The sequence below is a fragment of the Sinohyriopsis cumingii genome, chromosome 17, assembly GCF_028554795.1.
Source record: "Sinohyriopsis cumingii isolate HCF-2022 chromosome 17, ASM2855479v2, whole genome shotgun sequence".
NCBI lineage: Eukaryota > Metazoa > Mollusca > Bivalvia > Unionida > Unionidae > Sinohyriopsis > Sinohyriopsis cumingii.
This window is the reverse complement of record NC_142977.1, coordinates 31,854,244-31,865,772: the sequence shown is the minus strand read 5'-3', so window position 1 is coordinate 31,865,772 and position 11,529 is coordinate 31,854,244.

The following is an 11,529-nucleotide window of genomic DNA, read 5'->3' as shown; positions in this document are numbered from 1 at the left end:
TTGTATCTTCTTTCCTCTTCTTCTTTATATCTTCTCTCCTCCTCTTCTTTGTTTCTTCTTTCCTCCTCCTCTCTTATCCTTCCCTCCTCCACAATGGCTTCCGCGGCCAGTTCATTTAATATGCGCCTGGCATATTCCAGATGCACATGAAGTTCCAACAGTTTCTCCAGTCTCGTGTTCATTTTTGGTGTTGATCAATCAACAAGGGTAGCTGGACTGCCGAACGAGTTTCAATTTATAGTGAAAGCGCGGACGTGAAGGAAAACATCCCCTAAAAACATAAAATTGATCTTACCTACATACTGACCAAAAAACAACAACGCGCGGACCTAAAAGAAACACTCACTCACTTTTTATGCTACCCATCACTATTTTAAAATTTTTTATAAATCACTTCAATAGACTATCCACATACGCAAAGCAATCCAATCTAACCCCAAATTTACACCTCAAACACCAAAAAAAAAAAGACATCATTTTAATCTACTATCCATACCAACTTACTTAACCACTTACAAACACAAACACACAAACACATACCCTCACATTTTTTTAAAAAAAGAGTTAGTGTTTATTTTCACACTACTCTACCTACACACATTGGCAAATCGATTGTTATTTCTTTTCTAGAGTATTGGGTAGCCCTGAAAAGGGCTGTTTTTTTGTTTGCTATGGCATTCTTTTTAGTTTCTAAGAATGCGATGTCCTCTGAGGATAGACTTTCTGGCGATAGGTCTGCTTCTTCGGAAAGAGAAGAAGAACTCTTTGGTGTCGATACGACAATCGACAAAGCCTCTGTCAGCTTCAGGTTGCTGCTGCTGCTCTTGTTGTTGTTGTTGCTGCTGTCTCTGAAGTCTGTACTTCTCTGTCCATTCTTCTTTTTCCCTGTTCATTTCTTCTCTGAAGAGCTCTTCTATCAGGTCTTCAGTGATTTTTAACATTCTCACATTCTCTATTTCTTCTGGCTTCGGTATCAGACTGTGTCTGACCCTATGCAAATTCACGTAGGCTTCGTTGAGTTTAGCTAGTTTGGAGCACATCTTCTTAGGAGGATGAGTCGACAATGGATGGTTAGACTGGAAACAACCCGGTTCTTAAAGTCAAAGCGCGGACGTGAAGGAAAACATCCCCCACACGGTTTTTGAGTCGCAACGTTCAGTGAGTGTCATGAGCGGGATAGTAAGAAATGAAAGAGCATCAATCCAACATTCTTATAGCTAAACAAAAGACAAAGGCATTTTTTTCAAAACACAACATTTTTTATTCAAAAATCACTTAACACTAAACAACAACTCTAACATTTTTAACAATAATCCAACAATATAACATCAAACAATTTTTTCAAAACACAACATTTTTTATTCAAAAATCACTTAACACTAAACAACAACAACTCTAACATTTTTTAACAACAATGCAACACTAAAAGTTTCTCCACTAGGTAAAGAGGGATAACAGTCTTCCATGGTTTCTAGTAATCTAGGATGACTTCTCTCAAACTGTTGATTTCTATGGTATTATCGAATTCTGCATACAGGATGACGTTCACCGTTTCATCAGGGTCTCGGTCTTTAAACTGAATTTCCACACGAATCTGGCCGGATTTTATAGGGTGGAAATGTTCCTCGTCGCTGCCTTGGTCTGGAGTGAAATCGAAAGCCCACAAAGCGTAGCCTCCTGCATAATCCTCGTACGTAATACCGTGACTGGTATTGGTTCCTAACTGTCCGGTGGCTTCGTACAAGGACAAGTACGGTCTCAAGTAATTCTTCTTTTTAAAGTCAGGTTCGAAAGGTCGGGTACACAAGGTCTTGCCATCGCGACTGACTTCGAATTTGGACACGCCAAAGTGTTGAAAGTAGAAAGGATTTTTTTCGGCAGCTCCGTTGAAGGCTGTATTCTCGACGATACCAACGATCAAACGTTTGGGTAACTGTCCTTGGAACAGATGATCTTCGATCATGGATCGCTGTCCCTTGGGAATGGTGAAGGTTTTCACTTCCACGCGTCGTATGGGATACTTGGCAGTCGTTCTGCTCAACGTCTAACTGATGTCGTTTCCCACTTTAGGTAACACTTCCACACGGCGTACGTAGAGTCTGGCTTCTAGGATTTTGGTTTTGTAACCGTCACTATCAGCCATCAAATGGAAAGCGGCACTGCTACGATTCAGTCTCAGGCGGACATCCACCCCGTTCAGCAAATACTTTTCTTGCAACCACATGTCCAAATGCAAACGATCCATCAGTTCTAAACTTGTGTCGGCTCCCGTGATTCTCTTTCTTCGTTCTACAAATCCATCATTGTTGTCTTTCTTTTCATCAGTTTCCAATATTTCAAACTTGGTAGGTTCGTCAGCTTCCCATACCACACAGGCATTGAGATGAGTGTTCTTGGCATCTATTTCGTACGTCAAGAGATTTTCCAGGTAGGCACGATAAGGGTAAGTATCCATGCTGCTACTGACCAGTTTGTTATTCAAATACAAGTCCACTCCACTGAACAAGGAATGCATGAAATTGTTGACGGGAGCTACTGCTTCATCGTCTATAGCACCTCCAGTCTTATCTAGAATTTTGACTTTCAGGTACAAGTAACTGCTATTCAGATCGATGTAATCTTCGGGCTGTCCTTTGATTTCAAACTCGATGGGAGCGGAATCCGTCAAAGAGGAGACGGGGTGAAATTCCACCCACTGGGATTCTTGCATCGTCATCATGGTGGGGGGCATGGCAAACAGATCCAGTTCCGTCTTGGAACAAGCGCAAGATTCTCGGTGCATCATTTTTTTGTCTCTTTTCTCAATAATCGAAAACGTCTAAGTCTCGAACGGTTCTTCTTTTCTTGGCCTTTCTCGCCTGAAGTCTGGTGAAAGGGTGTTTTCTTCGTCTTCTCTTTCTGCCTTGTCCTTGCTGAATGCCTGACTCGGTAGCGTGCAGGGCATTTATAGGCGTTTCTCGTTGGCCTAAAATGTCTTTGCCCGTTTGCAGCAAGACATTTTTGCCTGCCCTCATGAAGGCTTCTTTAGGGTTTTGTTTGTCGATGATGACATTTTGGAGAAATTCTTTGCCTTGCGTCAGTGCCGCATCTTTCAAGGCGTGCAATCCGCGTGTCACCATCGGTTTCAACACCGGGGCCACCGAACGAAAGGCCGATTTTAACATATCTCCTAAGCCGTGTCGTCGCTGTTGAGCAACCCCTCGGTACACTGGATACATGACTTAAGAGTCGTGAGAGAACCGTTTTCGAAAATGGAGTTTCACCGTGACTTTTCCTTTGGTGAATGGAATATTTTGTCCCAAATCTCCTTTTATAGCAATGTTGACCGTGTCCAAATACGACTTAGTGACAGGCAAATAGTGAGGATGGACAAATTCGCGGTGGACGTGGTATATTGTTTCCACCTTCCTCGTCAGTGTTCGTGGCAGAATCCACTTTGAAAGGAATGACACGCAGTAACGGTACGGAGGTGTGTCCCACCACGTTGTACTCCACCACATCGGAATACACGAACATCAAATTCAGTCCTTGGTTCAGTTCTACCGGGGCACGAAATAACTTGCTAAAAGACTCGTTGTCGTAAACGATGGGTAATTCGTTTTTCTTGATCATGGTCTTTCTCATGTCCATGTCTCCGCCCAACATGTCAAACAATTCAGGACAAAATAAAAAGGACATGATTTTACTCCGTTCAAATTTCATCAAGAAGCGACGAGCTGCTTTGTGGTACTCCATGGTGACATTTTTGTTGACATGATCCAAAACTTTCAGAAACACGACATTAAACCTGGAGGTTATGGTGCTGACCAAATGTTGACCACTAAAATAATAGCCTGGGGGAATGAACAAGTGATAGGTGGTGTACTTTTGTGTACGGGTTTTCTTGTCATATTTGACATTGCTATTCATCCACTGTTGCATTTGCTCGTCATGAACTTCCACATCAAAAAAATTTTGATTGGGAAGGACATTGAGGACTTGGGTCGGGTGAATCATTTCTACTAAAGCCACTTCCCAATGGGCTTCGTGATCTAAGGGGATGGCCTGAGGTAATTTGGCCGTGTAACAGCACAACGTGTTCTTGGGAAACACCTCCATGGAACTGTCACTGGGTAAAGTTAAGTAAAATTGGTTTTGGTGACTCATAATTCCAGAGTTCTGTGGCTGTCCGAGGGGATATTACTGGACGTCAGAGGCGTGTCTCCGTCTAAAATGGGGTTCTGGTTGTGATTGAAGTGGTGACTGGCACTGGCACTGGACACAAGGTTCCCGGGGTTCCCGTTCGAGGTGAATTTCAGGGAGGGATTAGGAAGCAGGTAACCGATGCAACTGCTCAATAAAATGGTCCACAATTGTTTGTCTCCTTGTTGCAAACTCAAATTGGCGATGGCTGCCCCGATGACACAATACACCACGAAGATTTGGCAGAAAAAAACGATTTGCGTTTTAGGCACACGTTCTCCACACCACACCCACAAGGGTTGTTTTTCTAAATCTTGCACAGAAGAACTAGGTGAAGGAGGAGTGGTCGACGTAGCTGCGTCTGTCTGAAAAGGCATGATGGTCACTTCTTTTTATAGTCGATGACTTGCGAAGCGTCGATCCAAGAATCAAAACTGGGTGGATATCCTTTCCAACGTACTTTGACTTCTTTGACACGTCGTTTGCCCACTTTACGGGTTCTGCGTTCGAGAATGCTTTCGATGTCGTACACGTCGTCTTCTTTTTTGGTGACACGTTGTAACTCGGGCAAATAAAACGTTCCTTTGAGCACTTCTCCGTTCATGTCTTCCAATTTATAGACGGCAGGATGACGGCCATGCACTCGTCCAGTGACGCGAAACAATTCGGTCGTCCAGTTAGGTAAGTAACCTTTGTCGAAAGTGCGTTTGGTTTTGCCAATGCGCACCCAATCTCCTACGGCCAACTCTCCACTTTTCTTGGGGACAGCCCTCGTCGGGGACGTACCAAACAGGCGCTCAAACACCAACACTTCGTTGTCGGGAGTCACGTCTTGCGGGGCACGTCCGATGTTTCGATGGTAAGATTGGTTGTACGCTTGCACCAGGTGCGGTAAGATGTCGATGTACTTCAGAGTGTGGTGATGCGTAAAATATTTCCACATGCGTTCTTTCAAAGTGCGTTGAAAACGTCCAACGATGCTGGCTTTGGTTTCGGGATTCTCGGTGGTAAAAAAATGAATGTCACGTTTCTTTAATTCTTTTTGGAAAGCTTGGTTCAGAAATTCGGTGCCTTTGTCCGTTTGCCATCGAAGAGGGTGACGACCGCTTTGTTTCAACACCCGTTGCAGGGCTCGCACTAACTCGCTGCTCGATTTGGAAGTCAAGGGCACGACCCAGGCAAATTTGGAAAAGACGTCGATGACACAAAACAAATATTTGTAGCCACGATTGTAGCTGGCCAAATGAGAGACATCGGCTAAATCGGCTTGCCATTGATGATCGATGCCTTCCACTCGGGTGCGACTTCTGGCAAGCTTGCGTCGAATGGGTTTGTGTAAAGTGTAGGTAGCTTGTTCTTGTAACCATCGTTGCACTTGAGGTAAACGGAGACTTTTCAGTCGCGTTTTGGCAGCACGATACAATTTTTGAACTCCTGCGTAACCTGCAGGATGGGAGGGATCGTAGTAAATGCTGGCTAAGACTTTTTCCATTTTTTTTGTGTTGGTTGGTGTGTTAATAAGACACCCACTCTTGGAGGATGCTACTCTTTTTCTCTTGGGGTATTTTCTTGGATTGCAATGCTTTGCGTGTGCGGCCAGCAATAGGTGTCGAAGAGGAGAAGGATGTCTGAGCGGGGGATATCGGTTCTTGTTTCACTTCTGTCTTCACTTCTGACTTCACTTTCTTTTTCTCTTGTGAGGAAGAAGGGGTGGCCATCATCTTTTTAATCCATCCAATTCTGGAGGTAGGTGGTGTTGTTAACTTGCGTACTTTTTCTGGTGGAGTTTGAAACCCTTCCTCTTCTTCTCCTTTTTCTGTCTTGGTCACGGGTACTGGTGGTACTGGTACTGGTACTGGTGATGGTGCTGGACTTTTCATCAAGGTCTTAAAATCTTTCAGAGTGGGTAGAGCTCTTTCGTCTAAAGCTTTCTGGTGAAAGAGTTGCAGTCGTTGCAAGAGTTGACCGTACTTTTGCGATTTTTCTGTTTCGGACAAATCTTGGCGATCCATCAAGGACTGCAATTCGTGTTGTAACTGGGACATCTCGCTCAAATGGGGATTGGGAGGTAAATGCGGGGTGTGTTGTTCTTGCCACCGATGGTATTCCATCCATCGTTTGTAAGGCACTAAAGCTAGTATTCGTCCTTCCATGGGGTTGTCAGGGGTCGATTCTGAGATCTTGGAACTTCCGAGGCCTTTTTATCTTGCTCCCACCAGTCCTCCCAACATGGTTCCCAAGACTCCTGTCAGTATGGGGCCTAACAAGAGAGGTAAAATACCTCCACGTTGCACTAACATCTTCTTTTCTTGACGAATGGGAATTTTCTTTTGAACCATTTGGCGAAGAACGTGACGATGTTTGCCTAAGCATTGTTTCTGGTGTTTGAACAAAGGGATCGTGCCTTTCAAAACGTTCAAACAACATTCGCACACGGTATCGATGACCTCTTTGGAGGCTGTTTGAATGAGTTTTTTTCGTAGGGGTGGAGAAGCTTTGGACAGGACAGATAGCATGTCCCCATGTTTGGCTAAACGTGGTGGCAGTCCTTTTCTTTTCTTTCCTTGGGGTTTTCTGGAGGGTGACATCTTTGAGTCTTCAGAAGCACCAAAAAACACTGATACCCGACTTGGTCACAGGCCTTTTTTATACTGGAACGCGTCGCCACTGATTGTCTTTACGTCGTATTAGTTTGGGACAGGCATGACACGTCGTGCAGGGGTACGTAACGGACTAAATCGAGCCAGTTCTTGCTTGGACAAATCCAGTAAACTTTGTAACATGCCCGATCTTTCTTGAACTTTGATTTTGGGAGAAGGTACTTTGTGAGCAGCAGCCACTGCCACTAAATTGGAAGGTCCTGCCACTGGGGAAGTTCTTTTGGGGGTCATCAACGGAGAAGTTCTTGGTGTGATCAACGTCTCCAAGTACTCTTCAGTTCTGGGTGTCATTAACGGAGAAGTGGACAAACGTGAAGCTGCCGGAGACGCAGTCACCGCCGTGGCAGGTCGTGGTTTGCGAGTGTAAGGTTGCGTCCTGGCCGAAGTGCCTCTCTTGCGACTAGTTTTCTGTGGACTTTTCTTTTTCTGGGGGCTTCTTTTCTTTTTCCGGGGTGGTGGTGGTGTCTGGTCAGAGGAGGGTCCTGCCACTGGAGAAGTTCTCCTTGGGGACCTGGTCTTTTTCTTCTTGGGGCTTCGTTGGACTTTTATCTTGGGTATAACTTTGGGGGCATTAGGATCCCATCTTAAGAGTGAGCGAATGATGACCCCTCCTAGAGTACCGCTCCCTCCAGGTTTCAAAATGATTTGTTTTTTGGTTTGAGTGTTGATGCGGGGATCGGCCAGTTGGACCAAAGCGACTTTGTTTCGATCAAAAAAGCGTTTGGTTTGATGAGGAATCTGAATGATTCCTTGGAGTAATTGACGTGCCGTCACCGTGAACCATCGTAAGACTTCTTTGAGACTAGCTTCTAAGACACGAGCTCGTGTTTGTGGATTTTTTTCTCGACTGATGCCATACAAGGCACGAATCAATTTGACGGGAAGATGCGACTGAAGGGACGTCATGTTCGCACTGTGTGAGACAGACGGAAAAGGGTCTGAGGTTTTTATAGATTTTTTTATGGGGAGTGAAATGAAGTCGAGGACGGAGACGTGTACAGGACAGGCCCTCCGTCTTGGCACCAGTGGTGAAACAAGTGGGTAAGAAATCGCAAATCCTCGGGAGTCGTAGGTTTCAAATCGACGAGTAAATAAGCGTGTGGCGTTTGAGTGGCATCGTCGTACGCCTGAGTCAGCCAAGGCGTTCCTAACTGTTTGGCTAAGACTTGCACTTGCGATTTATCTCGAGGGCTTTTAAACAAGACCACGTAATGCGCATTGAGACTGATGGTGCGATGGGCTTTACTTTGTTGAAACAAATTTTGGGTGATGTAAACGACACTGGCATTACGGTGATACCCTTTGCGCGTGAACCACAGTTTAATTTCTTCTTCGTCTTCTCCTAACATGTCGTCGAAAATGACCAAATGGGTTTGACGGGAGTCAGAGACGATGCCGTCGTCTTCTTTAGGAATGCCTTCCACAAACACGATGGAATCGCCTTGACTTTCTCGCAGGAGGCTGTACGCCGATTGCCACTCTTTGTAACACCACACGATCCGTTGAGGGGGCCGATCGATCAAATGATGTTTATGTTCGATCAAACGTTTGACGAATTCAGTTTTGCCAGAACCGCTAGGTCCAGCAATGAGCATGTTAAAGGGATGGCGAAGATACAAAGCCTCCCAACTGGCACGATCTAAGTGTTCGTCGATGACTTTGACAGTAGAGGAAGAGGGAGCAGAGACAGTAGAGGTAGCCATGGTGTGAGGAATGTCACTTGTGACACGAAAAAACAAACAAGACAAGAGTTTATATACTTTTTCAGAACACGTTTATTGAATGTTTTTTTCAAACATGAATACGAAAGACAAAAATACATAAAAGCCAAAGGCTTAAGTACAAGAATAAAAGGCACATGAACGTGGAATAAAAAACAAGTGTCTGTACAACAACCACATGTTTTGGGTAAAGTTCTAACCAGTTCTATAGTAGGGGGTAAGGTCACACAAGTGTCCTCCCGAAAGGGTCTTTCAGGCCTGTCCACGACAGTCCTGTCCTGGGTGACGGGTTCTTCTGGCACCATCACTAACACAGGTTGAAAAGTAACTTTTTTCCTTGAATAACTCTCGTGCATACTGGGCCACCTCTTGTGTCCAAGCCTCAAAACCCTGGTCTCGGTGATGTCCACCATTTGACTCCTAACCAATCTGGTTTCTTCTTCGTCAACGACATGGTAAGTTACTTCAATGAACAATGAACTATTGGTCTTGGACGTTGTCCCTTTTTATATGCTGACCAATATCGATGTGACCGTACGGCAACGTAAAGTGATTGGGAAGTCTCACTCGCTTCTGGTACACGATTTGATAGATTTTTTCCAGGGGCCGACTGACGATGTGGTGAGTGGGTAAACGTACAATCTTGTTCGGTTGATAAGTGGTCACTTTAAAGTTTCCATCCTCTCCCGATTGCAAGGCTTCTTTCAATACCCCAAAGTTGACCACTCGCCTGGTACGATGATTCAGAGTCAGTCCTTTCACTTTGCACGTCGTGTGCACTTCTCCTTGTTTGTCCAGGTATTCGTAGCCGTAATTTTTGGGGCCGCCACTGACGAAACTTAGAATCTTGTCGTCGGGATGCTCGTCTGTCCAGGCTCCTAAACGGTCTCCTTCGATGTCAGGGTGCTGTTGAATCGGGTGATGGATGTAAATGCAACTGTCCGTGTCAAAGTACAGGACACGTTCTTCTAACAGTTCTAAAGCTTCGTACAATTTTAAGCGAGCATGAGCTGTCACGTAAGCCGCAATGATGACATTTCCAAAAGGGTCGTCTTGTACAAAGTCCAGATCTTCTTCGTAATTGACCAAGATCAAATCCTCTCGAACGACGTCCACGTGTTTCATGTATTTGGTTTTGTCGTGAATCATCTGGAAGTATCGGGAAGGTTCTGTCAAATATTCCGTCTTGGGTAAACACGGTCGTTGTGCCATTTTACCCCACAAGCAATTTAACATCACTTTGGCAAACGATCGCCTGCCTTCGTTTTTTTCGATGTGGTCTAAAGAGATGCCTTCTTGTGCGTAGTATTTCTCTTTGAATTGTATTTGGTCTTCGGGAGTGTGACACCAGGAAGGATAGCCGCTGGCTTCTTGTTTCAGTTTCAAAAAGGCATCCACGTAGTCGGCGAAAATGCCTTTCTGAGTAGGGTCACCCTTGTGGTACTGTTGTGTCTTGGGAAAGTGGCAAATTTCGTACACTTCTAACAGTTGGTATCCCATGTCCAGAGCTTTGAACAATTCCACGCTGACCCAGGTTCCCGTCAAGGCACGTTCTTCCTGGCTGTGATGGCAAGGTTGGTCCTGGTTGCACGTTTCGGCACAAGTACGGCACAAGGGAAACATCAGTTTGCCTTGACAATGGTGAGGTAAGACGGGATGGTATAGGTTCGTGGGAGGCAAAACTTTACACTTGATCAAGCCTTCGTATTGTCGAATGTTTTTCAGGTCGATGTGTTCCGTGAACAATTGCGGGTGCCCTACAGGAAAGCGACAATATTTGCACACGTAGGGATACAGCGAACACACGTCCAAGTATTTGATTTCTTCTCCTTTCTCTTCGTCGGCTTGGTACAGCAAACAGGTGGCATTGGTCCTTCCTCCGTACAAACTATCCCTCGGGTTCAGCGGGTCCATGAACTGGTAACTTTCCACGAGGCGTTTAAACTCGGGATCGGTTTTCAAACGGTGATCGTACTCGTGTTCCCACATTTCCACCACTTGGTTTCCTTGCTGTTCTAACTTTAGGCGTCGCTGACAAGTGTCCTGGTACAAGTCTTCCATGGTTCGTTGCAAAAACTGATTTTTAGTGTCACGGTCAGGGTAACAGATGGGACATCCGTGAAATAAGCAACCGTTAAACTCGTACACGATCTTGGGGTTTTCTAAGTCCCAGCCATCTACCGAATACTTTCCGATGGTCTTTTCGCCTCCTCCGTTGCGGGCATGCTGAATCCATTTGTCTTCCTTGTCGCACAAGTAATGTAACCAACGTAGGACTTTGACCGAGTATTGACGCTTGACATAGTGGGTCGTTTGAGGACTGATGACAGCCACGGTGTTTTCAGGCATGAATCGTTGGCGGTACACTAAGGAACACGCTTTGGCAATGATGCAAGCTTCTTTCAAAGGATCGACCCCTCCGTGTTCCATGAACAGTTCTCGAAATTTTCCACAGCAACGTCGTAAAATGTCCACGTCGGAACGACAATACTTTAACATTTCTTCCTGAAAGTCGAAGGGGTCAGAGGCATGAGCCTGGTACCAAGCGTAGAAAGCTTCTCGTTGTTCGGTACGCATGTTGTCGGGGTCGTAATAGCGAGCCTCAGGTAAATGGGGTAGAACGGCATGTTGATTGGCTTCCGTATTGAAAAAGTGTGGAAAGTACCCTTTAACTATTTCTGTCATTCCAAACGTTTTAGGCATTCGACTCAAAGGCATGGCCAAGTAACTCATCGAATCTTTAAACTGTACTTGTCCCACTTGCATGAAAATGATTTTGGCTCCGTTCAAAGTGACTTTAGGACGTTCGGTGCCTTGTTCCGTATAGTATCTGAGAAGAAACTGTCCATCGTATCCGGAGAAATTGTGAGCCATCACCGTGGCATGACGATGACAATCTCCGTAACGTTCGATGTCCTCTTTGCTCCATGTCTTGTCGATGGGGTCTAAGACCCATTGGGTAAAAT